The 24,852-nt window shown below is 45.6% G+C and overlaps 1 long non-coding RNA gene across 2 annotated transcripts; it reads right to left on the reverse strand.

Annotated features, from left to right (window-relative positions):
* Nucleotides 1-20,114, reverse strand: LOC146182866 (uncharacterized). Of its 2 annotated transcripts, none has more exons than XR_014708435.1 (2): nucleotides 19,901-20,114; nucleotides 1-711 (listed from the first exon to the last, which is right to left on the reverse strand). It is a non-coding gene; the product is annotated as an uncharacterized LOC146182866 (long non-coding RNA). The 2 variants fall into 2 exon arrangements; XR_014708434.1 differs by lacking the exon at nucleotides 19,901-20,114 and adding an exon at nucleotides 13,395-13,524.
* Nucleotides 20,115-24,852: the final 4,738 nt, after the last annotated feature.

Raw genomic sequence — 24,852 nt, forward strand, 5'->3', positions numbered from 1 at the left:
ACCACTTTTAACATAATTTCATAATTTTACTTCTTTAGAAGCGAACAAATATTCCAAAAGGAATATAGGAAAGAAGAGGAAACATCAGTCAAGTTTTCAACCAGATGCAAATTAACAAATGGTGAAGCCTTTCTGCAATGCCAGCGTAGCTGCGTTGCTCCTGTCAGTGACTGTACTCTACGGGGCTTGTAGCGAGTTCAAAATATTTGGTGCGTAGAGAAACACTGGAATCATATGTCCTTACAGTCTTCGTTTTTTTTTTTTTCATCCATGGAGTTAATGTTTGAGCCTCATCGCGTTTAAAGAAATTCAGCTACAGATTAGTCCGGTGACCGGAATGATTTCAAGAAGGATGAAACTATTTAGAACGGAGAAAAATGTTTTTTTTTTCATTCAGTGGGCGCCTTTTGCATTCCTCCCTCGTGGTTTGTTCTCGGACTAAAAAATGACACCCAAACTGCCTTTTATTGCAAAAACAAAAACCTACAAAGTACACTGAATCACTTCACAAACACTGCTGAGTCCTAAAACAAGCCAAACGGCCACAGTGACCAAATTTCGTGGGTGTCTTGAGAGCAGCAGCCTGGTGAGGTCTTAAGCGTCGCTGTCGTCCTCGTACACCGTCGAAAAGAGAGTGATCTCGGCTCGGAGTCGCCTCGTTGCACCGATGCCAGGTGGTTGGTGGGAGATCTCGAACGAAGTATGGCATGCCTACGTAAGAATGTGCATGACAATTAGCCTCGACGTTTTGAGGTATATTAGCACACAGTCAATAGCCCCGCCACCTAGGACGGTTCTCATTTTCCAAATCAGTGATGTGAAAGTGGCGAATATCAACCTTCAGTTTAACGAAGGCATAGTGGTGCCTGTCTAACCCATGCCACCTAGACAGAGAAGGCATGGATTATTTTTCCTGTCCGCGCGATTCATATAACAGAAGTAATCGGCGTCTCTGTGGGCGTATTGTGGTCCAGTTTGACCCGAACTTGCAGTCGATTACATTTATGGTAATATCACATGCAGAACGCAAGAGCACAAAAGTTTAAACCGAGGTAACCCCAACAAATATTGTGAATGAGCTGACCATTGCTAATCCACTAATACCACAAACCAGTAAATGCAAAAAAAAAACATTCCTCAGACTTTTTACTGCAAAAGCGAAGTTTAGTCACATGTTTCTATCGAAGTTTTTCAACTGTGACACATTACACGAATATTAGCTCAGCGGACGAAATGACATGTCGGACACGGGTTAGCTGTATGTAGGGTCTTAAAGGGACACTAAAGACACCCAAATATGCTATCAAAATCTAATAAACGGCTTTTGGTGATACTGTCATTGCATAGCAGCAAAAAGTCGAATTATTGCTGAGATATTGCGATAAGAAGTTGAGTTATTTTTTGTTCCTGCCGTTCGAATTCAAACTGTTTCCTCCTACTACGTAGTAGGGTAGGATGACGCACACTATGACGCAAGAGGAGACTCCGTGATTGCTGGCGCGCGGGGAGCGGAGAATACTGCGCAGGTGCGTGCCGAGTCATGATCTTCATTCAATACGCACTTAGGGTAGGCGCATTTGCTGCTCCGAGTTCGTATTTCAGGCGCTGCAGGCTCAAACCGAACCATCCGAGCACGCACGAAGTGTCTGAGCCAGTACATAATCGAAACTGAAGTGGATACCTGTAGAGCCGTGTTAGCTGACATGCTAGCGGTATCTACCGACAAGCGGAATAAATGAGTATATTTTTATTTGCCTTGCAATATTTACATTGTCTCTTTGTCTTTCTGCCTCGTTTACGTGTGATAAAAGCATGTTATTGAGACAAAACCGACAACCGCATTCAACCGGTCAACGTAATTCGCAATTGTCAGCCTCCGGGATTCCTTGCGCGTCACGTGATTTGTAGTTGCGAGCCTCGGGCGTTTTGGCTGTGGCGGCGATACCTGTTTACTACCTTATAACAGCTCTGTTTTCAGTAAGAGTGGCTTTTTTTTAACCAGGAACTAGCATTCTATCGATGCAAGCCCACTTCATTTTTCTCTTTATTGCCCCTTTAAACGGGGGCCGACGTAGGCCTTACGTGGGTTGCCGACAATTGCCTAGTTCGATCCAACTTGAGACCGATGCAGACAGCTATTGTAGGATTGCCCACATTCCTCCCGCATTGCGAAATGTGCACGTCCCGCCAATTCCTTCTGAAGGCCCTACTTCGGGTAGATTTTGGTTACTTCTGGATGAAGGCTCCCATTTGGTTAGCATTAACCCCTCCAATAAACGCATGGCACCGATTCAGGTTATAAGGGGGTCAGCCAAATTCGGGCTCTCCCGCATTATTGAAATAGGCGGCCGATGATAATTCATTGGTAGCCCTATAACTGAACCACACATTCTTTGTACATATGTAGGCCTGCGGAAGCCACAGGTTACCGTGAAGGGCAGTAAAGGCGTCATTCCAGTTTCGTGGAATCTGATGGATCGTGGTGGCGAAGCTTTATAAGCGCGGAGCAAGAAGCCGCGCGGGGGATTTTCTGGAAGAATGCGGCTACATTAGGAGACGCTGCCGGCGGGAACCGCTGTGCGACAACTCGTCGCAGCGCGTCGTGACGTTCCCGGACCAATGCTATGCGTGTCGTCCATCCCGGCTCTGCAGGGGAGGCGCACCAATGACAAGCACCGAGACGGAGCCTGTCGCGGGGCCTGGCGCTAGTGGCTACTTCCCCCACAGCCTTTATTTCTGCCACGCTATGTTATGTATTGTTAGCGCGAAGCTTTTTTTCTCCGAACTTTTTCCCGCCTTTTACGAGCCACTAAGGCATTTTTTTTCGGTTTCTTTCGCTACATCCTGTATTTAACCGAAACTGTCTTCTTGCAGGACTCTAATCTGACAAATGACGAAACAAACGAGTCCTAATGATAACCTACCGGCACACTATAAAGTAAATATTCCTAGTGTTGTAATAGCCACGTCCATGAGTTTTCTATTTTTTAAAAAGGTCTGAGACGTTCACCCTGCATCTTTGCCACTGATTTTGGTATATAGAGGAACCAACAAAGAAATGGCAACTCATTTCTTGCTTGATAAAAAAAGATAAGACATTATCATCTAGGCACACGTTGATGTTATGGCAGGCAGAGGCTAGTTTAGCGCCTAAAGTTTATTGCGAATATGAAGGATTATCAGTGCTTCAATTCCAGCAGTTGCAAGTGCATTCAGGTATTCTGCAACAATATGTTTTTGTCTTAGCCAGTCAGAATTCAAGTCGCTGTTATACACACACGTCCTGTAGGGTAAGAAACTGCATCTAATTCTTCAAGAACTTTGGACATTCGTTCTAAGTATGATAAATGTATTCTTACTCACTTCATGTTGCACCTAGTTCAGGCAGATAAGTTGCGTGTTCTGAACATCAGTAGTTTATGGAGAGTTTTAGACTGTCCAGGGTGACCACTTGGGAGCAACAGTTACCCTTTTGCCATCTTCTGTTATTTTGGTGCAATTTAGGTAAACACGTGAACGAAAGGCATAAAATTTCGTAACCAACTTAACATGCCTATAATTGTTATAAAAATATCTAAAGCGATAATTTAGGTAATGTTTAACACGTATACAGAATACAAAGAACACGCACAGTAGTTCGGACACTCCGGTGGGTGCAGGCCCTCTACGGCAAATGTAAACCTACAAGGGGATTTCATTGGCAGCCCCATTTGTGCTCGCGGTAATTTTCCCGCGAAAAGTACCTGCAGCGGTTTTCGGTCGGCAGACCCAATAGAGCTAGATATTTTTTGTGTCTAAAGCTCACCTTGCTTTCGCACATGCTTTGAAATTCTCTGCAAGGGACCCATTTGGCTAACATGCGCACGCGCACATTTTCCAGCCCCATTTCGGCTGATGCGGGACTTGAACAGGTTTTGCGAGGGCAGTCCAAAGTGGTCTGGGTGTTGTTTTTCTGCATAAAGCCCACCTTGCTATTGCACGCGCCTACAATTTTTTTAGTGGCTGTCATGTCGGCACGCACGTCGTCCAGCTGCCATTACTGCCAATGTGGGACCTATAATGCGGGTGAGCGTAGGCGGCCTCATTGAAGCGTCACGAGGCCTTGCCCATATTCAAGTTCCCTTCGCGTTCCAACTGCCCTGCTCATGACTTTTTGGTAATTTATGTTCACTGAATGTAAGCTGTCAAGTTGCAGTGTTGTGCTGTAAATGGAGCAGCCAGCATCTACAAGCCCCACTCATTTAAACCTCCAAGATCAAAATGACAACACACAATGTCCTTAACTATGTCCAAGTCTTCAGAAGAGCTGCCACTACAGGATCCAGACGTTCACAGGCTCTTTCGCACCTCGTTTAAGGCATGTGAGCAACAAAATCAGTGGTTTAGTGAAATGATAGCTTGATACAATTGTTTCAAAGCTATTTACTTTGAATATTAACTTAGATGACTTGTCCCGCAAGCTTTCGCGTTGCACCCCTATATGGTACATCGCATGTAATGTAGCCAGTTCCTAGGACGGACGTATTCTGTGTCGCTGAAACTTAATTGTAATCTATTTCTGCTGCACTTTGGACATTTTCACTAATCTCGAATTCCGGCACTTCTCTTGAATAGCCACCTTTTAAATGCCTTTTTTAGTTTCTTTTTTTTTTTCAATTTCTTCCGCATCTTCTTGCTAGCTGCTCTCTCGCAAAATAATTGTAATATATATCTTTGCTTCTTACAAACCGGCTGAATTTTCTGTTGTCATTTAAAAAATCTCTCAGTTTTCTTCAGACCCTCGCTTTCTATCAAAGCACGTAAAAATGACATAAGGAAACTACAAACTGGTGGTTTCGCACTATTCTGCTTTTATATCTTTTCTCAATTGCCTGCATACATTCACAACACGCATACTTAAGAGAATGTCATGACTTTGTTACGTGCTAATTTAAGATTCTAGGACAAATTTAATATCCATTACTGACACTGGAGCTCTTTTCAACGTATCTAGTGTTTCATATCTGATAGTAAGGCGCGTTTCGTTTTAAGCTGAATTGTTTGAAGTAGAAAAGTGGGCTTAGAAAAGAGCAACAACGGTTACAAAAGTAGTGTACCTCGGGAGAGATATTTTCAAGGTGGGCCTGGCGGTAAAACACAGCAACCAGTACCATACCTGTGATTGTCACATTCACGTCCTATTTTACGCGTGGTATATTTTCGAAACCAACCATTTTCGCTTGAACGAGAACAAAACGCTCCTTCTGGGTATATTCTGAAGCGCTACCTATGACGTTCTAATTTACAGTTCGCGTGTAAGCTGCAGCAACTCTCTCAAATTATTACCTCATATAATGATAATTGTTGACCAATGTCAACATGCAAAGTTTGGATTTGGTTCTTTGGAAGTGAAATTCAGTTTTGATCCAAATTAGTGAAAACCTAATTTATTTAAGCTATGTGTATAAAGATAAGGGTTCAAATTGTGTGCTTAGAAGTGAGCGGGAAAAAATTAAAATTTATTGTGTGCTTTTAGGGCACTGGCGTGCTTCACCTTCACATTAAAGTAAATGTGAATTGCCACGAACCCTTCGGAGTTTTCTTTGTTCTTTTTCGAAAGACACCGGCATGCAGTCTTATGACTGATTTTAGCGCATGGGTCGATTCCGTATTCTTTGTTCCTGTTCGCAGTGACGGCACGCAACTTTATCGTTTCTTTGTTGTGGAAGATGCGTCGAGATGTTTTCTTAAGATTCCAGCCATTCGCATGTACTTCTACAATGTTCCAGGTTATGCTAGTCACCATTCACGGCTTGATCTAGATGTTTCTTCGCCACCTGTAAATTAAGCATTGAAACCTGTAAAGGGGTCATTTGTAGGTCGACGATCGGCGAGCACGCTTGCTGCTATTGCCGCCGCCGATTTCTGAGTTTTTTTAGGGCGAAAGTAAGCCCAATAAAGAGTTTATTTCAGCGAATGAGTTTATTCCGCAAACGTCCTTGTCACCGCTACGTGACATCTGATGGAGGTGCTGAATCCTGTCATCATGAAATACCTCCGATGATGCCATTGTTCGAAGAGACCACCTTTGCTTTTCGCCAAGACCCGTGAGCCCCCCCTGCTTCCAAGGGCAACCGAATGAAGAATGCAGGAGACTAGCTCGACCCGTTTGAACGTGTGTCAACGTAAAACGCCTGGAAGGAAACGAAGACAAGGCAAGTCTACTTTGCTCTTCAAGATTCTGGCCGAATCCGGTTTGAAAATCATGAGACTTTTAGAAGGATGCGCAAAAATTTAAGAGGGAGTTTGTGATAGTTTTCGCAAATGTCGTCAGAAAAAAAAGATCCCAGACAAACCTTCCACCCAGAATTCAATTCCCAAATGAGTCTGTCCTGTCCTTCCAAAAAATATAATTTTGGGCTGGTGTTGACGCCTTGCTGAGCACGAGTTGAATCGACAGAAAACCAACATGAACCCAAAGATATTGAATGTACTGAGTTATTGCTGACCGAAATTTCGGTTCAGCTTACCCAGCATAGTTTATGTTGAGGGATTTAGGTTGATTTTCTGTTATGGGTTTAAAGGACGTATAAACAGCAAATGTACACTAATAATTCATTCGCTAAAAGATGAAAATGGGCTCCTTTGGCAAATATTTAAAAGGGCGTGCAATATACGGCATACACGCACGAAGATAAGGGTAAACGTAAGTTCCGAGAAGTAAACATGTGTTGTTATAGTTAGGCACCACTTTCCGAAGAACTTCCTGAAGTAAGGCATATGTTGCGACAGTTGGCGCCACTTTCTGAAGAACACAAAACAGCTCTAAATAATCGCTTGATTCTTATTGCCGGCAAAGAAATGAAGGCGCTCAGTTAAAATAATGTCTAATGTGGAATTGATTGCTTGTACTGCAACAAAAATAATTACCTTTCACAGGGATATTTTATGTAATTTCGCATATCTGCAGTTCACAACCTGCACAGATCGATAAACCTTTGTGGAGGGTATACATGGATGTATTTGAGATATATCTTGTGTAAAAAACACCGTTCTCGTTGCTCTCTATTGCATTGTTCTGTCCCAATCTGCTCCATGCTGTGTAACATGCGAGTGTTGGCGCGGAATAATTAGAAGTGTATGAGTTTGTAATGTGTTCGAGTGCGCAGCATCATTTATCTAAAAATCTCCACGACTGGATAGGGCAGATAATGAGATATAGGCTGCATCAGTGTTGAACGCCTGTGAAGACTGCTTCGGCAAACGGTACTTAATTAGTTTTTGTAGCCAGGAGAAATATTCTTGTGTTGAATCAACCCAACAACTTCAACATGGGCTCAATACGAAAATATCTAGAAATAATGTTGAGAATGATCAACACCAGCAAGTTGGTTCCTTTTTCGTTGAAATTTACCTATGCCTAATAGTCTGCCCACAACCGCCCTGCATGATCCCAACACGAATTCAAGATGACATGTTGAGTCTGCTCAGCAGAACCACAACATGACCTCGGCACTCTTTTTTTTCTAAAGGTGTATTATGTTGAAGAGATGAAATGTCTCTTCCTCTGCGCCAATCCCAACATGACCGAGGAGAACAATGTCGACTTCCTCATGTGCGTTGAAAAAGACCAGATTTTTGCCGGTCTCTTTCGTCATCCACCGAAAGCCGTGGTGGAATTCACCTAAGAAGCAGCGAGCATTAATAGAGTATTGGACGACCGAAACCGCCAGTACAACCGGCCGCTTCAGTCCTTCTCCATGACGCCTCACCAACAAGCGGAGGTAACCTACGGGAACTTATTCGCGATATCGTCCGCGAAGAACTGCGACGACTCCTCCCATCGTCCTAACAGCTCCAAATAGCGACGCTTGCGGACATTGTCTGTGAAGATGTTCAGCATGCACTTGGCTCTCCGTCATCATCCATTGAAGTTGAAGCCCAAGCCATGAACTACACCGGTGCACTCCACCCCGACGCGACCATCCAAGCCCCCTCGACGCGAACAAGCAGCTCCAGAACACCACCCCATAGCCCCCAGCCGCTAAGACTACAAATGACCCTCAAGCCCCAGAAGTGCGACGCTTGGAGGACAGCCAACAACCGCCCGCTGCGGTTCCGTTGCGATGAGGCCGGCCACATTTTAGGGTGAGAGCCTTAAATGACTTATAGTGTCGGCGTCCGTCTAGTCACACTATTGGTGTCAGCGAAAGGACGCCATCACCCGAAACCTAAATTACCCACGCTAATAATTCTTGTCTAGCGCAAGAAAGATAGTTAACAATAAATAAGTCCTGCCTGTTCCCGGAATCGAACCAACATCCCTTGCATATGCAGCCGAGCGTTTTAACCAACTGCCCCACGCCCTAGATTGTAAAACGGATATCATAATTCTCCTTGTCTACCGTGGGGATGATGGCAGCGATGCCAATGATGCTGCAATTAGTGATAATGACAATGACGACATTAGCAATTATGACGGTGCATTTAATTTATAATGCGACCAACGTGTCGCACTGTGTGCACCAGCAACTCTAGGCTTTCGCATTTCTGCAGTGTAGCTTCCACAGGGCTCTCAGAATATTTTTACGCCGCTGTCCGTGTAGACGCATCGGCATGCGTGGCTTCGCCATCGACGGCCCACGACCTCGTCCTGGCGAAAGGCCAGAAAAAACTGACTACTTGCGCAGGGCGGAGTCACCAAGCCGCTGGTACCGCTCCCCATCCCTGTACAGTATTCGATTTGCGTCGCCAGACCGAAGTTACTTGCGAGGAGGGCACCTAGCACCAGTAGGGGAAACTGAAGAAAGCAACCTTTGCATGTGAGGTTGCCCAACGACGAAAATGCGAAGATCCTACGCCGCCGACGACGAGTGATGACGAGGCAACCATTGCACCGGAGCACCACACGACGACTTTGCTGAGAGCACGACCAGATTCCAAGTTGACACCGGCGCCCAGTGAAGTGACAACTGTGTGCGCCGGCAACCACGACCTCAGCACATGACGAATTAGAGATCAAACACCGAAGCCAACATGCAATACGAGGGCATGAACACGCAGGGTTACCGCCTTAGTGGATACCGGAGCCGATTATTCTGTCATCAGTGGAGCGTTCGCCGCACAGCTCAAGAAAGTGACAACCACTTGGCATAGACAGCAAATCCGCACAACTGGCGGTAACCTTATTACGCCAACTGGGCTATGCACCGCAAGTGACTGTGAATGGGCGTACTTATGCTAGGAGCTTCGTGGTCCCACATATCTGCTCGCGAGACGTTATTCTTGGTATGAGTTTTCTCAGTAAACATCGGGCGATCATCGACCTTCGCTCTAAGCTCATCAAGGTATAGTAGGACAACTTCATACCTTCCAGACAATATCGACGCATCACATCGCTCCAAACATCCTCGACGGAGACTTGACCATGCCACCTCGATCAAGCGCCGTCGCCTGCGTGTGCAACGCAGGCATCGACACCGCCGAAAGCGCCGCCGAAGGAAGCGCCCAGTCGCTTTTGGAAAGAATGCTTGGTATCGCAGGAGGTAGAGCCCATATTTGAGGAGGACAGGCTAAGGTACTGATGATGAACTTCACTGAAGAATGCCAGCATTTTAAACGTGGCACGACGACCGCTTTCCTCGATGAGCTGACAACCGAGATGTCTTCGCCTTCATGGCCAACCCGAAGACGATGCACATAACCTATCCAGGCAGCCCACGTTCGGCATCAAAGTATCACTACCCCGATAGAGACAAGACAGGATTCGCAGGGCTAACGTTGAAAGCAGGAAGTGCCACTTCGCCCACGAGGAACTGTGATTTTTTGGTCACATCTTTAGCAAGCATGGTGTTCACCAGGCCCAGAAAAAATAGCTGCGACCGAAGTTTCCACCGCCTGCCGACAAGAAAGCTCTGCATAGATTCCTGGGGCTGTGCGCTTTCTATCGATGATTTATTATGAACAGTTTACACATCGACTAACCATTGACGAAGTTTACACAAACTGACTTAGTACTCTTTAAATGCGAAGCGCCGCAAGCAGAAGCCTTCGGCGAACGTAAGCGCCGCCTACAGTCCCCTCCTGTCCTAGGCCACCTTGATGAAAACTTTTATACCGAAATTCACACCAACGCTAGCAGTGTGCGCCTAGGCGCCTTCCACGTTCAGAAGAGTGTCGGACAGGAGAAAGTTATCGCCTACTGTAGCATGTCCCCCTCAAAACCCGAATCCAATTACTCAACGATCGACAAGGAGTGCCTCGCAATCAATGGGGCCACTTAAAAGTTCCGCCCGTACCTGTACAATCGACCATCCAAGGTAATAAGCGATCACCACGAGCTCGACTGATTGGCAAATTTGAAAGACCCCTCCTACCATGACCGATGGAGCCCATATTTTCAAGATTTGAATGTGACTGTAGTCTACAAGTCTTGCCGCAAATATTCTGACGCAGGCTGCTTATCCCGAGCTCCCGTCGATGCTCCAGCGAAAGAAGACGACAAGGACGCCTTTTGGGACCGGTAAGTGCCAGCAGTTTCGCAGAACAGCAGCGAACAGGACCCGTGTTTAAAGACCTAACCGATTACCTAGAAAGAAAGATCTCTTCCCCTCGCGCTGTATTCAGGTGTCATTTGTCGTCCTTCGCCTTAGCAACGCTATCCTCGTGAAGAAGAACCTCGTGACCAATAGGACTGCGCCGCTTCTTGTTGTGCCTAAGAGCCCCAGGTAGGAAATTTTTAATGCGTTGCACAATGGGCCAAAAGCAGGACATCTGGAAAGTAGGCCTCTCTAAAGACATTCAAGCCTGGTCAGGACGAATACATACGCATTAGTACTAGTGAAAACTTCGTAGAGTGCGCTGAACATCCTTGGCCCATTATTGGCATGAATGCCTGCCACTGGAAGAAAGTGTACATCTTCGTCACCCATGCAAAGTGGATTTATTCCAATCAAAGCTGTGCGCAAGCATTCCCATCATGAGATTGCGATGCACAAAGAAAACGTCCCCTGTGAAACATCAGCCACAGCCATGAACATAAACATTTCCGTTCATTGGAGCCTATAAAATACAGCACTGCACCAGCCCTGGCTGAGCAGAATTCCTTCTAGAAGGATAGCGTACCCACTAGGCCAGGAAGATACGGATCTAAGAGCGCCCTGAAAGTAATTATGACGCTGATGACGACCCCGCACATATCCAGTATTATCCGGTGCATGGCCAGGAGGAAGAAGAGCACGAGAGAAGACTCGCTTAGTATTTTTCAGTCACTAATCATCCGTGTAAGCAGCATTTACCCCGCGGTTTTATCCTAGCACAGAATGAATAAAAAGGAGTAAAACCAAGGTAAGACCTTCCTAGGATGTGCATAAAAAGCATCGTTGGGGCTTCCTCTGTGCACCACCAACCTGCGGCTAGAAGACGTATTAGTTAACACCTTTGACGACTTAAAATTAACACATGTATCATCTCAGTAGCCCCGACTACAAAACGCAAAATCAAGACGTGTAATTCTACAGCGAATGAGCCCACCTGCGGACCCAAATGTAAAGCCTGACAAGACCTCTCTTTATATATACATCAAAAGCAGCATAGTGGAATTTTAAATCCACGAACGCATGCGCAAGAATTTCAAGCGGTACCCGTAAACCGCTATTGTAACATTAGCGAAAACGCCGTAAAGTTAACCACGATGTGGTACACGTCGATACCTAGCTCTGTTTACTCAAGAAACGAGAAGGCACGCTGTGGTGGCTCTCACCTCTCTAAAAAAACGATCGCCAGCGCCTCTACTTCCAAGGGCAGAGAAAGCAGTTATCACCTTCTGCGTCGACCAAGGTGACGCGACCGGACGACCAATAAAAGTTGTATCCTACCTATAGCCCAACTCTGCCGGGACTTAAGAAGCGGCAGAACAAGGAAAATGGCGGCAGCCCTGCTCTCTAAAATGGTGTGTAGGCACACACTTTTTCCATAACCAATACTCTTGTACATGACCCTAGTGGGGTAATCGCCGGACAATCTTCCACATGTCGAGGGGCTGTAGTCATTAACAACACGCGCATTGTCTGGGTAGCAAAAATCAGCACTATACATTAGTAATCATTAAGATCAGTGCAACCTCATCCACGAAGTCAAGGTGGCAGCGGTATCCACTGCTATACTGAAGTAAGGTGGACCCCCGAATAATTTTCTATTTTGTGAAATAAAGGCTATCGATCAATCAGTACGGTGCGCCTCATAGCCATCGGTGCGGCTTTCACACATAAACGCAGCTAGAGCTTGTTGTAGATGTCATAGCATCGTTCGTGCTGGGAAATTTTAATTTCCGCTTCTTTGGCTCAGAATATCGAAAACGGCTACTAGGATTGTTCTACATAAGTTAATTAAGCGGGCGGGTGTCCGGCTGATTTCGGAGCCTTCGATCAGATGAACTTCTCAGTCTGCAGTGCAGAAACGAAGTAATGTCGTTAAAAAAAAAAGGTTGTCATTAAAAAGTGCACGAGCTATTACTACCAAAATTTAGCCAATTAAATTGTACTCCCTTTAATTTGGAAACAAACAATCTATGAACTGAGTCTTTATAGAAATTATATCGGAAAAAATATAAGTCGCGTTTTTTTCTTAAATATGTACTTGAGTCTTTTGTCCCCTCACTAGCTTTTTTAGGTTCTGTATACGTTACTCCTGCTTCTGTGTTTTGTCAGTGATTGTGCAAGCCTCTCGCAAATGAAAAAAGTAAATAAATAAATAGTGCCAAATTGGGAGAAAATGTACAGCAACGGTTTGATAAGCGATCTATAACCTTGGTAGAAAGGCAGACTGAAGTGACGTCGGCAGGAACTTCGCCTCTAACATCAGGCAACAGGCTATGGCGCATGTTGTTGTCGATAGCACATGCTGGAAATAGCAATCGGACTGCGCCGTGGAGTGCATGACACAAGCGAGAAGATCAAGCTAGTTGAAACGGCCAAGCGACGTCTTGAGCACTGAAGGCAAGAACAGCTATGTAAAACATCGTGAGCAATGCAGTGACGTTGCGTGGAAAGCTTTTGTCAGCTGCATCCCGAACCTACTGTGTTTACCCGCTGAACAGTTTTCGCTGTATGATCATGATTATCAGCAGCAGCATTAGTATCATTTTGATTCCGCCTTCGCGAGAGTAACTTCTACGGCATAATCAAAAATATCCTTATTTACGCAAAGAAATGGCTAAGATGTTTATTTCATCCAGATTATTAAAGCACCGCGAAGTTTGAAAAAAAAAGAAAATTACAAAATTTCAGTTTTCAAATTTTATAAAAAATCACGAATTCCTTCATCAAAGTTTTCTAAAATTGGGAAATTGCGGGAAGAGAACTTCCCTGTTCGCCGCCTTTGTCTGGCTCCTATAGACCGGCGCTCTTTTTTTTTACCTCGTCAGCACACAGCGTGTACTCCACTGCCAACGTGTCAGTCGGCGTCTGTGAGTCATCAGCTGCCTGATCCTGGTGCAGCATCTTCCGCAGAGCCTCGCGCAGCCAGGACACGATGAAAGAAACGTAGCATGGGGGCTTCCAAGGAGCCACCACTTTCAGGCGGTAGCAATACGTCCTGGGGAGAGGAAAGCTCCGGTAAAGAACAGCCAGATCGGAGTATGCCGACTGCACGTCGCTATTACTCAACACGCTGCCAACAAGTTCAAAAAGAAAGAAAAATTGTTTCCTTTAAAGTCGAGGAAATCCTGAAGGGACGATGTTTGCTGGGGACTTCACTATTCCGTGCTTAATTTTGTCGGATTTTTCGCTTTCATATCTGAGTAGCGGGTACATCAGATGCTTTTGTTTCTGAATGAAAACAAACTGGCAAGCGAAATCACTCCCAGCAAATGTAGACAGTGAGAGAAATGCTGAGAACAGCGTCGTGCGGACAGTGAATGGGCCTTGATTCTGCATGGTCGACACAATACCACGGAGTTGCCTAATATTTGCTGATAGCGAAAAAAAATCAATAACATAGATATGCCTTGCTAAATTCATATTCGTAGGGCAGCAAAGGTACACCAACTTCGAAAAGCGATTAAAGTTTTAAATGAAACATTTCTCCAACCACACGATTCAGACGTGAAATTAGGAGGGACGGGGAACCCTCGAGCGCTACTTAGAAGTTTACATTAGCGTAGCATAGGGAAAATATGCGCGCATGATCGACTTGGCTTGTCCCAATGGTTTGGTTCCGAAAAGTGTCCATAGAGGCGACACCTGTATTTTATTTCTCATTCTTTCCATGTCATGATTACTTATTCATTCTGTATGATTTTGAGACAACTGCGGAATATTGTAAGGTACAGCTGTGATGATAATATTAGCAATGGCAGCGCCTTCCGATGCAAAGTGAAATCTCACTTTTTAGTTTGTTGTGCCCCTGTGCACATTAGTTAAGAGCGCCACAAAAGACGGACAGAACGCATTTTTGATAGTAACTAAAAAGCAAACGTAAATATGTTAATATAATATTGCGATTGTATTGGTGGGAATGCACTGAAGACCCTGCCTTCAACTTTTGCTGGTGCCTGGGCGAATCAATCATGACTGTCAAAAAAGGCAAAAGACGTGCATTTCTGGCGATCACGCCGAAGACTGCAATCGTTAATAAGGAGAATGGATGGATATCTCTATTAAGGTGACGTTTTTTGATATCCCCCCGCAAATGGCGCTCGCAAACAACTCCACACGTCAAAATGATCCTATCCAGTATTTCTGGCTATGTCTAGCATACAATAACAGCTCCGCCCTCCGTGAGGGCAAAGGGCCTCGTGGCGCGGCTGTCTACAATGCAGGCCAACCACAATTTGTTTTGAGATCATCGGCTGGCTTATCACTGCAGTAAGCAAAAAACACTGTTGCACAGAGAAAAAATGTTTCTCCCTATTCAATTATCAACCAGCCAATAAAAACTTGACGCCTCCGAGAAGTAACGTCTACAAAAATGCAGGTATAATTAGATACGTGTATAAAAAAATTCACCGATAATGTCAGCTGTAGCACAAAAGAGCAGCAAAGGATAATGGCAATCAGTCGCTAATTTACGGTATATCTTCTGTCTTGAACGGGTAAATTAGGCACTATCAGCGATGTAAAACACGTAGTTTTTTATTTCGCAGCATGGACGAACAAAATGGAGAAAAATTGCTTTGATACAATGCGACAAGCTTTCACAAGCCAGTTTGTCTTACAGCCATTCTTGTTCTCCCTGTATCGGCGGACACAAATGTATGCCTCACGAGAACACCGAGTCTCGGCACAGGCTTTTAGAAGATACCACGAAACAAGAAGTGAGTTCGCTTTGAGGTTTTATTTTTTACTTGGATTCACTAGTGCGATGTAACGTATCCTTCAGAATTTTCTGTTTTTCTTCAATGCATGCTAAGGCCTTCGGTATCTCTTCGTCTTTATCGGATTGCGCGCTACGAGCTTGCGGGCTGAGGGTGCCCGACAGTTCGCTCATTAAACGCTCTAACGAGAAACTGCTCAGGAGTTTCCCCAGGAAGTAAAATTGGGGGGAAGGTAGGTGAAAACGTAAAGAGGGGAGGGGGGTATGGGATTCGGTAGCCGCTTTGGCAGACGGCATTACGAAAAATATGCGGTCATTCTAGGCGAAACAAAACAAAGCTACCCAGGTTACCAAAACTTAATGCATTCCATCACTATCTCGAATATTCAAGACACACAAGAAAGCTTGACCTATCCCTTTTAGCAAGTAGGAAATAAGAGTTCTTCAAAAGCCGTCGTCAACCATGAGGCGCTTCAGTGCAGTGAAGGAGCCACACGCGGAATTGTCTTCATGCTCAGCTGTTCCGCCGATGACCTCAACGAAATGATCTTCCCAAAAAGGCTTCGCCGGGACAAAAAAAAAAAATTTCCAAATTTTTAGCTGACAGCGCCGTGCCATCGCGGAAAATTTTTAGGATCCCGACCATATCATCTACATTGAGCGCTCTAAGGTTGTTGACAACTAAACCACTCTCTTCAGCCAGAAAATCAAAAAAAAAAAATCATACTTAAATGACACCCTCAGCAACATTAACTATAATAATCCTGAGGCATCCTTCTGTCGACGTATGTACATGGCGTTTGCGAGATCTCGGGGTAGGCCCTTGCCGGCCCGCAATTACCCATCATTTGTTTACCCTGTTTTGGGGAATCATACGCTTGAAACTTCCTTCTCCAGTGTAGTGGAAGTGCATCAATTCCTTCCCACAATCAGCACCAACGTAAAAAAGGTCTGAATGGCCACCGAAACATGGGTTTCTCTCATAAAAATTTGGTTGGTGTGCCGCAGCCTATTAGCTCGATTTTTGCTCCCGATGTGGCAGATCTATGAAGAAATATTCACGCTCTCCAATGATGAACTCTGAATCGCCAAACTAGTGCGTATCGCAAAGGTAGGACCAAAAGGCGCAAGCTCCTGGTTTACTTGCACGGGAGAGACCCGCACACATTAATCGGTCAGTTCTTCGATGTGTAGAGAACGAACTACCGTTTAGAGGTTCTGTACGCTCCCTATGTGTTTTTTGCCGGGCTAGTCCTTAAACTCGCAATTCCGTGGCCTCCAACTTTTATTAGCGAGCGCGTGGCCCCAGTACCATACATTCTACCGTCGGCTAATAATCGTCGCGCAATGCGTTGCTGGTCTTAAGCCGTATGTGGCCTTGGTTCGCAATGACATGACGTAATATAGGTCATGTCACCTATTGATAATGACGCTATTATGAAAAAGTAGCGATATTCACTTCTACCTCTAATTTTTCTACCTCTCTTTCTGTATATGAACATATGAGCGTTCTGTTGTCCTTATATATTGCCTTCGAAAAGAACAATTGAACGATGTCTTCTATTCATGACTCTGCGGCGGTTTAATGTCAATAAGATTGGCTCTGGCGTAAAAAAAAAGAAAATAATAATTACACAGCCTACAAGCGGTAGCTCACTTGCTACCCTACCTATAATCGTGTTTGCCCCATCTAAAATTCCTCTAAACTCCCCTCCCTCTTGGCTACACCCGAACAGGACCTGCATGCGCCGTTTTACTACGTATGCCTGCAAAATGTAACCAGGATTTTAAGAAAAAAAAAGACTGAATGTGTTTGCTCAGTGAAAGTAACCCAGGATTGTTTAGGTCGCGTCACCTATAGTTTACAGTATGTTTTATTTCAAGAACTATTTCTTTACTAAGCATTAGGCAGTTTAGACCAGAAAATTTCCTTGACTAAAAGAAGTGTAAACTAAAAGCTCTAGATCGTCTTGAATAAAAGATGGCTACAATATTTTCGCCAAGGTTCCTTGTCGCATCGTTATCTGCTGGCCCTAAACAGAGCAACCAAGTCACAAGCTACGGCATCGTATATCCATTCAATTGCTCATTCAAAGCACTACAAGAGGCAGCCCTCTGTACAGAAGTGTATCTTAACCCCCAAGACGACTCTTGGGATTACGCGGAAGTGGTACGTAGAAGCTTTCTTTTTTTTTTTTAAATCTGGCTGCAACCATTCGAGGCAGGGAAAAAAGGCTCTACATTGACAGCGCCTCTGCGAAAAAATATCAATTAGGTGGTTTCCAGAGCGATCTCTGACTTTCGCACTGACACTCCATTACTAATGCCAATAATTGCAAATGTCAGCTAATTATCCAACAATGATGGTTTAACTGATAAAGAAAGGAAATATTGCGGACCAGAGCCGTGACTCTCAAGAGTAAATATTAGGTTGCAATAAGCTAGAATAGCCTTTCTTTATTAAACACTTGGTTACATAAGATAGAATATTCTTTTTTAATATCTTGGTTACATATAGCTTGGTTCTAAATATAGGAACTGATTTTATGCTCGGTTTTCTGGCAAGAGAGAAGGCTATGCTGCCCCCCCCCCTCTCCTATGAGGCTCCAGGGTTGCGCACGACCGACCCGACAGCATGCAAGCTACTCCCTGTACATCAGGCCATTATCTTTGCTGGCGCAGAAGAAAAAGCAGGGCCGATTGCTATAAATATATGACTTCAAGCGCGTAAACTCGGACATGTAAACCATTCCAAACGACGAAACGGTTCTATCAATGTTAAATAAACAGAAGTGTTCATTACTAGGCAGGCATGAAGCCCTCAAACGAAAGTACACTTAAGCCTTCCACTGGGTCCTAAACGTACCATAGTAGCTCGGCTATACGCAAAAAGTATTAGTTAGCTTCTATCCTCATATCACACGAAATAAGATGTTTTGACTTCGGTACCTACCTAGAAAGGTTGAAACTCTTATTATCTAGGCTTGAAGGTGTGTGAAAATCTGAATGTACTTAAAGTATTTCAGCGGAGAGAAAAAACAAGAAATTTAAAAAGAAACTATGCTGCGGCTGTTGCAGCCGTGTACAATGAGGCGACAGCACAGACAGCGAATATAACAGACCCACCTGCCTGGGCCTAGACAGAAATTACTGCAAATAAGGCTACCAAGCTCCATCGTAAAGCAAAGGCAACGCGTGCAGTGATTGATATATAAGTCACGGAATATGTATAGCTTGTACAGGCGCATCAGTCATTCAGTGGTAGAAGAACTGCAACTACCGGCCCCACACATGCAGAGTCATTCACACATCAGGAGTATGTAACGGACCAACCGGACTAACTTGCGATGGAGCTGTATGTCATCCGCAATGTAATGGAGGCTATAATGCCATATCGTCTATAATCGAAGCTCACATTTACGCTGACTCTCTAGCGGCTATTAAACAACTCAATGGATTTACACAAAAACTAAGAATTACTCAGGATATACATGCTCTAAATAAGAAAACGACAAACGCATTCAGGTACATTGGATTCAATGGACGCCAAGAATATTGATTACAAAAAACCGACACCCTTACAGCCAAGCAACTAACCCGAGTGCCTCACCCACATGCCTCCTATTTGATCCCCGCTGCACTCTCCCAATCTTGGTATCTGTTGTCAGAAACAGTGAACATGCCCTCATTCCACCGTGCACGTATCCCCTCCCTCATAACCTAACGAGAATGGAAGAGGTGTCCCTTACAAGGATTAGAGATGGGGCGGCCTTTACCCCTTCGGTGACGTGCCGATGGGGCTCTCAAGAAGATGCAGTGCCGAGCACACGCCCTAAGTGTGCAAGCCCGTCCGCTAAGATGGATCTTCGCCACCGTTTATGAACATTCCCAGGAATGCAGCCCGTCAAGAACAGACACCTACAAGAGGCTAGACTGTCAGCAACGAGGGAGCAAGACCTGCACTTGTGGCTAATGGACAACATTAAGAGCCGGAGATTTTTTCCATTTGTTGAAGAAAATATTCTAGACGACTTACTTTAAGTTAAAGACAGCCCGATTAAATGCTACATGCAAGTCTTCGAATAAAAAAAATTAACTGAAACGTGCGTAGTGTTCCCTCCGGTGTAGAGTTTCGGGTAGACTCTTGAAAAATGCGCCCGTCTTTCACCGGGAAGATGCGTTAGGATTGTGACGTGGGTACCGTTAAAAATACACAATGGGTGAGGCTCTCAGCAGAATAGCTTTAAGGGCATGGAGACCCGTTGTCCAATGCTCTGCTCACTTTTAGTTTAAAACCAGTAAATCTAATATTTTATAACTACTAATGAGAGTTGCTAGCACAAGCAATGTAATTATATTTACACCTGTTACTGATAATACTATAAACAGTTAATGTCTTCAGGGACTAGGTTATTAGCATCGATTATAGTAGCAACTATCCAAGCAATAGCTATTAGTAGCAACGTCTCGAATGCTATTTAAAATGGACCACTTAAACCCCTCCTGAACATGTGAATAGCGAAGTAAATGCGTTCGCCCGTACCCTGAGGTTTTCAGGGAAGTTAATTTCTCCAAACCGACCGCCGTCTTCAAAGGGCAGGATACTTACGCCACGACCGCGCCTTGGTACAGCATGCTCATGATAGCTGCAACAAGCGAGACCACCTGGCAGTGGGCGGTTTCTTCCTCCGCAGTTCCCACGGGATCCTGGGAGCAGCCCATCACGGCCGCAACCAGCATAACGTCCGAGGCTATGTTTGCAGCATGCAGCAATATGTCGACCAGGCAAATCAGCTTGGACGGCAACAGCCGACTCATTCCACGATGCCTGTGCGAAAAAGGGACTCCGTTTTTCCGAGCATGCAAAGCCGAAACGCGTGGTTTGAGGCGAAATAATGACCCTCTTTCACCTTACACGCAAATAAATCAAACAGAAGGACTGTAGACTACTGCAATATATTATTAAAGCCGGCGCTTACAAGCAAGGCGAAAACGTTAGGACGCAGCATCACATTTTGCTTCTGATTGAGGCCACATGCTTGATACCAAAGAATGTATGACGTCGAGATAATATAGACCCTTATTTTAGAATTGCTTGTCGCCACCGCGCGCAACCAGCAGACAGCAGGCTGATTGGTAGTGTTGAGGGAGGCACACGAAGCGCACAACATAAGATGGCCACCCATGTGACTGCGAGCTGAAAGGGAACGATCCACACCTTTGTAAGGTCTTTTCACTTGGTATTTTGAAGGCCGATTCATAACCGCATATATCGCTATTTTAGTTGCGTCTTTATAGCTTTGTGTGTGGTGTGCTTGAGATGGATTTCAGTAACATATAGAAGATCAGATCATATAACATCGGATACCTTAGTTCTTGAGCATAACGCCAAAAAGCATGCCGGTGATAACTTTATTGTGCGATTGCTACTACGCGAAAATTCCTCATTCTTAAGCTCGGTATTTCCGTCTCTGAAGGCCCTACCGCTAAGGATGGCGGCACAAATGCACTGCGAATGCTTGATTCTGGTTTCGATTGGTTTGGCACTCTCGTCTTGGTCAGCAGCTTGGCATCATTGCGTTTTCATGGAAAGAATGCCTGCATTAGCACGGCTGCACAAAGGCAAGTGAGCAACATTCAAGCTGGCCGGAGTTGTGGCAATACTAACGGCCAACCAAGGTCTCTTATCTCTGTCCTCGCCTTGTATCACTAGCCCTGACTTAAGGCTCGCAGCATTGCTGTGCGTGTCGCACCCACAGGAATCGAAGTAATGCTGCAATAAAGAAGAGAACACTTCGATATCAAAGCTGTGCTGATGGTTTTCATTGATTGCCGCTAGGAAGTTGCACTTGCACATTTAGGCTTCTACTCATTTTAAGCAGTTCTAGCCGTTACGAAGCTGGTGGCACTTCACCCACCTTACGCGGTTGGGTGCAGAGCAAGCCGAAGCCAAAGCCAGTGTTTACTGTGCCTCCACTTTGGCTTCAAACGAATAAAGGCCCAGTCAGTTGATAACGCAAGCGTTTATTCAGCAGTTAGCTTCTTTGCATAGCACTGCCCTAACGTTTAGACCTCTAACACAACATCCAGCCACAACACCTTCAACTGAGCCAGCGGAGCCGCCCGCGCAATGCAATTGCTACACACGCCTTCGAGGAGGAACTATCATTGCACGCTGGGTGCACGGTTAACCACATAAATAAATGGCGCGTGAAGCAACGAAAGGGAAGAGCAGCAATATGCGCAGCTCATCTTGATGACGCAAACCGCAAGGCAGTATCTCGCCGCTACCGGCAGTGGGAGGCGTCGGCGAACAAGCCGAATCAGACCCTGCTGGATCTGCATCGTCAGCGTCAGGCCGGTAAGCGACAATACTCAGCTCCGGCCTGCAATCGACCATGTGCAGAACAGCTCTCCTACAGACGTTGACAAGTACGTAGTACGGCCACCCTCGACTCGCTTGCAAGCCCCGGATTTCAACGATAGTTGCGAACGCATGCATGCAATAAATACCACTACTCCTAGCAATTTTACCTAGTTGCTCACCAGTTCAGAAGTGACTGCACAAATGTTATCCTTGTGCGATACCACCAACGCTCAAAAGCGTTATTTCTCTGATGTGGCAGTTTCAGGCTGCTTACCAGAAAAAGGCGGCGTGAAAAATCAAGAGCATGAGGCCGGTCATCCCGGTACTAGAGGTATTCGTTGGCGTCACGGCATAGTACATTTCCATAAAGATGTCGTAAGCACCGAACGCGGCCATGTTGAAATGATAGAACAACTCCCCCAGCACGACTGCAGCCTGCCACTTTTCCGATTGCAGGAGCACCTGCGAGAACCAAAATGACCAATGTATATGTTGAGCGACCTATGGACTCCAGCATGCATACGTTGGTTTCATTCGCTATCCCGGCGTTTTGGCGGTCGCCACAAGCAGGTACTTGGCAGTACTTTTTAAAACCAGCGCCTTTTCTTTCTCGTTTACCACCGCTGTTATGCATTGTCATAAAAGGGCGATGGTAAACAAAAATAAGATTCAAAAGAGTGAAACCAGCCACCGTCACTGGCAGCTCAAAATCTAGCTCATATTCTCAGAAATCCAACTTGCAGCTCTTAAGTACCGTTTATTTTTTTTTTTGCAACAAAATTAAAAACGTGAAATACACGGAAATGTTTGGCCTTTTTTAACTTGAATGAAATGGATTATTATTACGAATCATATTGTTACGAGGATGTATCTGTTAAGAATTGCGCTGCGAAGGGCATAACTCGGCGCATTAACTTCAAGGGCCTTCAAGCATCCATTTATTCAACTATTCAACTCCTACCAAACAAACGGTCCGGCAAAAGTGCAATTATTCTAGTGGTGGTTGGGGACTTTAACGCTCAAAGCTAGCAATGGGGATACCATAAGGAGGACGCAAAAGGCAGGAAATTAGCCGCGGTCATAGCCGACGCGGCACTAACCACCCTCACGGACCCGCTGTACCCTGCTAGAATAGGAAATAGCGTCTCCCGAGACAGGTCCTGGACCTTTCGCTAGGCAGGAACGCTAAAAATTACGAATGGCACAATACAGAAGAAACTCTCGGAAGCGATCACTGACAACTAAAAATCGAATTAGATTCAAACAAAATTGGTAAAAAGAGGGGAGCAGCTTGCGTCATCGATTGGACAAAGTTCAGGGAAGTGGCAACCCCGGCAATCGGTGCCGACGCATCAAAATATGAGGATTGTGCCAAATCGCTAATTCAAACCAAGAACCGTTTCGCGTGCAAGCTCCAGACCAATGAAGACACCCCGGCAGTAGAAAACCACCTCCTACACTTGTGGCAAGCTAGGAGATCTCCTAAAATCGTAAGCCTAAAATTAGAATTGCCCGGATAACCAAGGAGGCGGTAACATACGCGTGGTCTCTAGCAAAACCCAACTGGATATGCAGATGCTATTCCATCCGAGGCACCCTCAGTCAACCTCAATGATCAAACTCTAATAGATTTTTACGACCTACATTAATGATTGCTGGGACTCAGGAGTGCTACCCAATGAATGCAAAACCTCCATAGTGACATTCATCCCGAAGCCCGGCAAAAAGATAAACATAGACAATTTAAGACCAATCTCTCTCACGTCCTGCGCCGGTAAGCTCATGGAGACGGTAGCGAGGCAAAGGCTGTCCGATTATTTGGAACAGCACGAGCAGCTGCCGCCCTCTATGTTCGGCTTCCGAGAAAATTTATAAGGATGTACTGCTCCACATCAATAGGGAAGCCATTGATCCCCCTTTGGGGAGTTCAGGAAACAGGGCTATTTTTGCACTGCATCTGAGGAGGCTTCTATGGCTTCTCCCCGCCACAGAAAACAGAGTGGGCATCCCGGAAGTGCGGAAAAATACTTTGATGGTTAAGCCGCTCCCCAAAAACATGAATTGGGAGTATAATCAGGGGAGGCGTGAAGCCAGGGCAAAATTTATGCAAAATAACTATGGCAGTAAAACAGGCACATATTACGTGGATGCAGCAGGTCCCACCGAGGATGGCATCTGCACCATTGCTATTGTGCATGAAGGAAGGCAGGAGCACGGGCTCTCAGTAAAAACTAACGACGCGCTAATGTTGGAGGAAGTGGCGATTGCACTGGCCGCCACCCACTGCGACGCAGACTACATAATGTCGGACTCGCAACAGGCCTGCCGACATTACGTGCGGGGTAGGATAGCGCCACTCGTCCGAAAAATATTATTGGCACATTCGAAAAATTCAGATTCGGCTACTAGTAAAAACAGATTATATGGGTGCCCGGTCACCAGGGAGCGGAGCGGAACGAGACCGCTCACGCGGCTGCCGGAGCGTTCCTCCTCCGGGGTTCCGCTCAATCCTCCGGTTCTACCGAGGCAACCATAGCAATCCCGCTCATAACTTATGCTGACTTTACAAATTATTTACGCCTCTGCAGGAGGGCACTCCCGGGACCCGCAAAAGGTCTCGACAGATCTAAAACACATGGACCCGACATTAACGGGTAGGCGCAAATTCTGTGGGCAGTATGCTGACCTATACATGGTGTGTGCCTGCCAGCAAAATACAAAAAGCTATCAAACAGCCAACTAGGGAGGGCTGGGAGGTAGCCCTGTCCAGCTCGGACCTGGAGGCCCAGCGTGTCCTGGTCCAGAGAGCTTCTGCCACTCAGCTCCACAACAAAACGCACCTCCCTTCCCAAATCAAATCATCTTCAATAAATGTTTTCTCCTCCTCCTCGAGTATCCACACTGACTGTGTCGTCGGCTTCTGGAACAGCCCTTCATCTTTCACGCGCTCGTCGGTTGTCGTCATCTGCGATCACACCTCTTCGTCGGCACCGCTTTCCCCGTTAGCACTATTCCCATCGACAAAAGGCACCGTACCTGTGCCTGTTAGGCGTGCGGTGTAGTATGGGGATAATATGGCTCGAGGTGGGCCACATGCACAATTTCAGAAGTGGGTGTCGCGGATGATGACTTTAGGCAGAGCGGCCTAATCTCATGTTACGTCAGTCACTGGGTGTATTACGCGGTAAGGACCT

Source organism: Amblyomma maculatum, chromosome 7, assembly GCF_055883805.1.
Source record: "Amblyomma maculatum isolate TAMU_Amacu chromosome 7, ASM5588380v1, whole genome shotgun sequence".
Lineage (NCBI taxonomy): Eukaryota > Metazoa > Arthropoda > Arachnida > Ixodida > Ixodidae > Amblyomma > Amblyomma maculatum.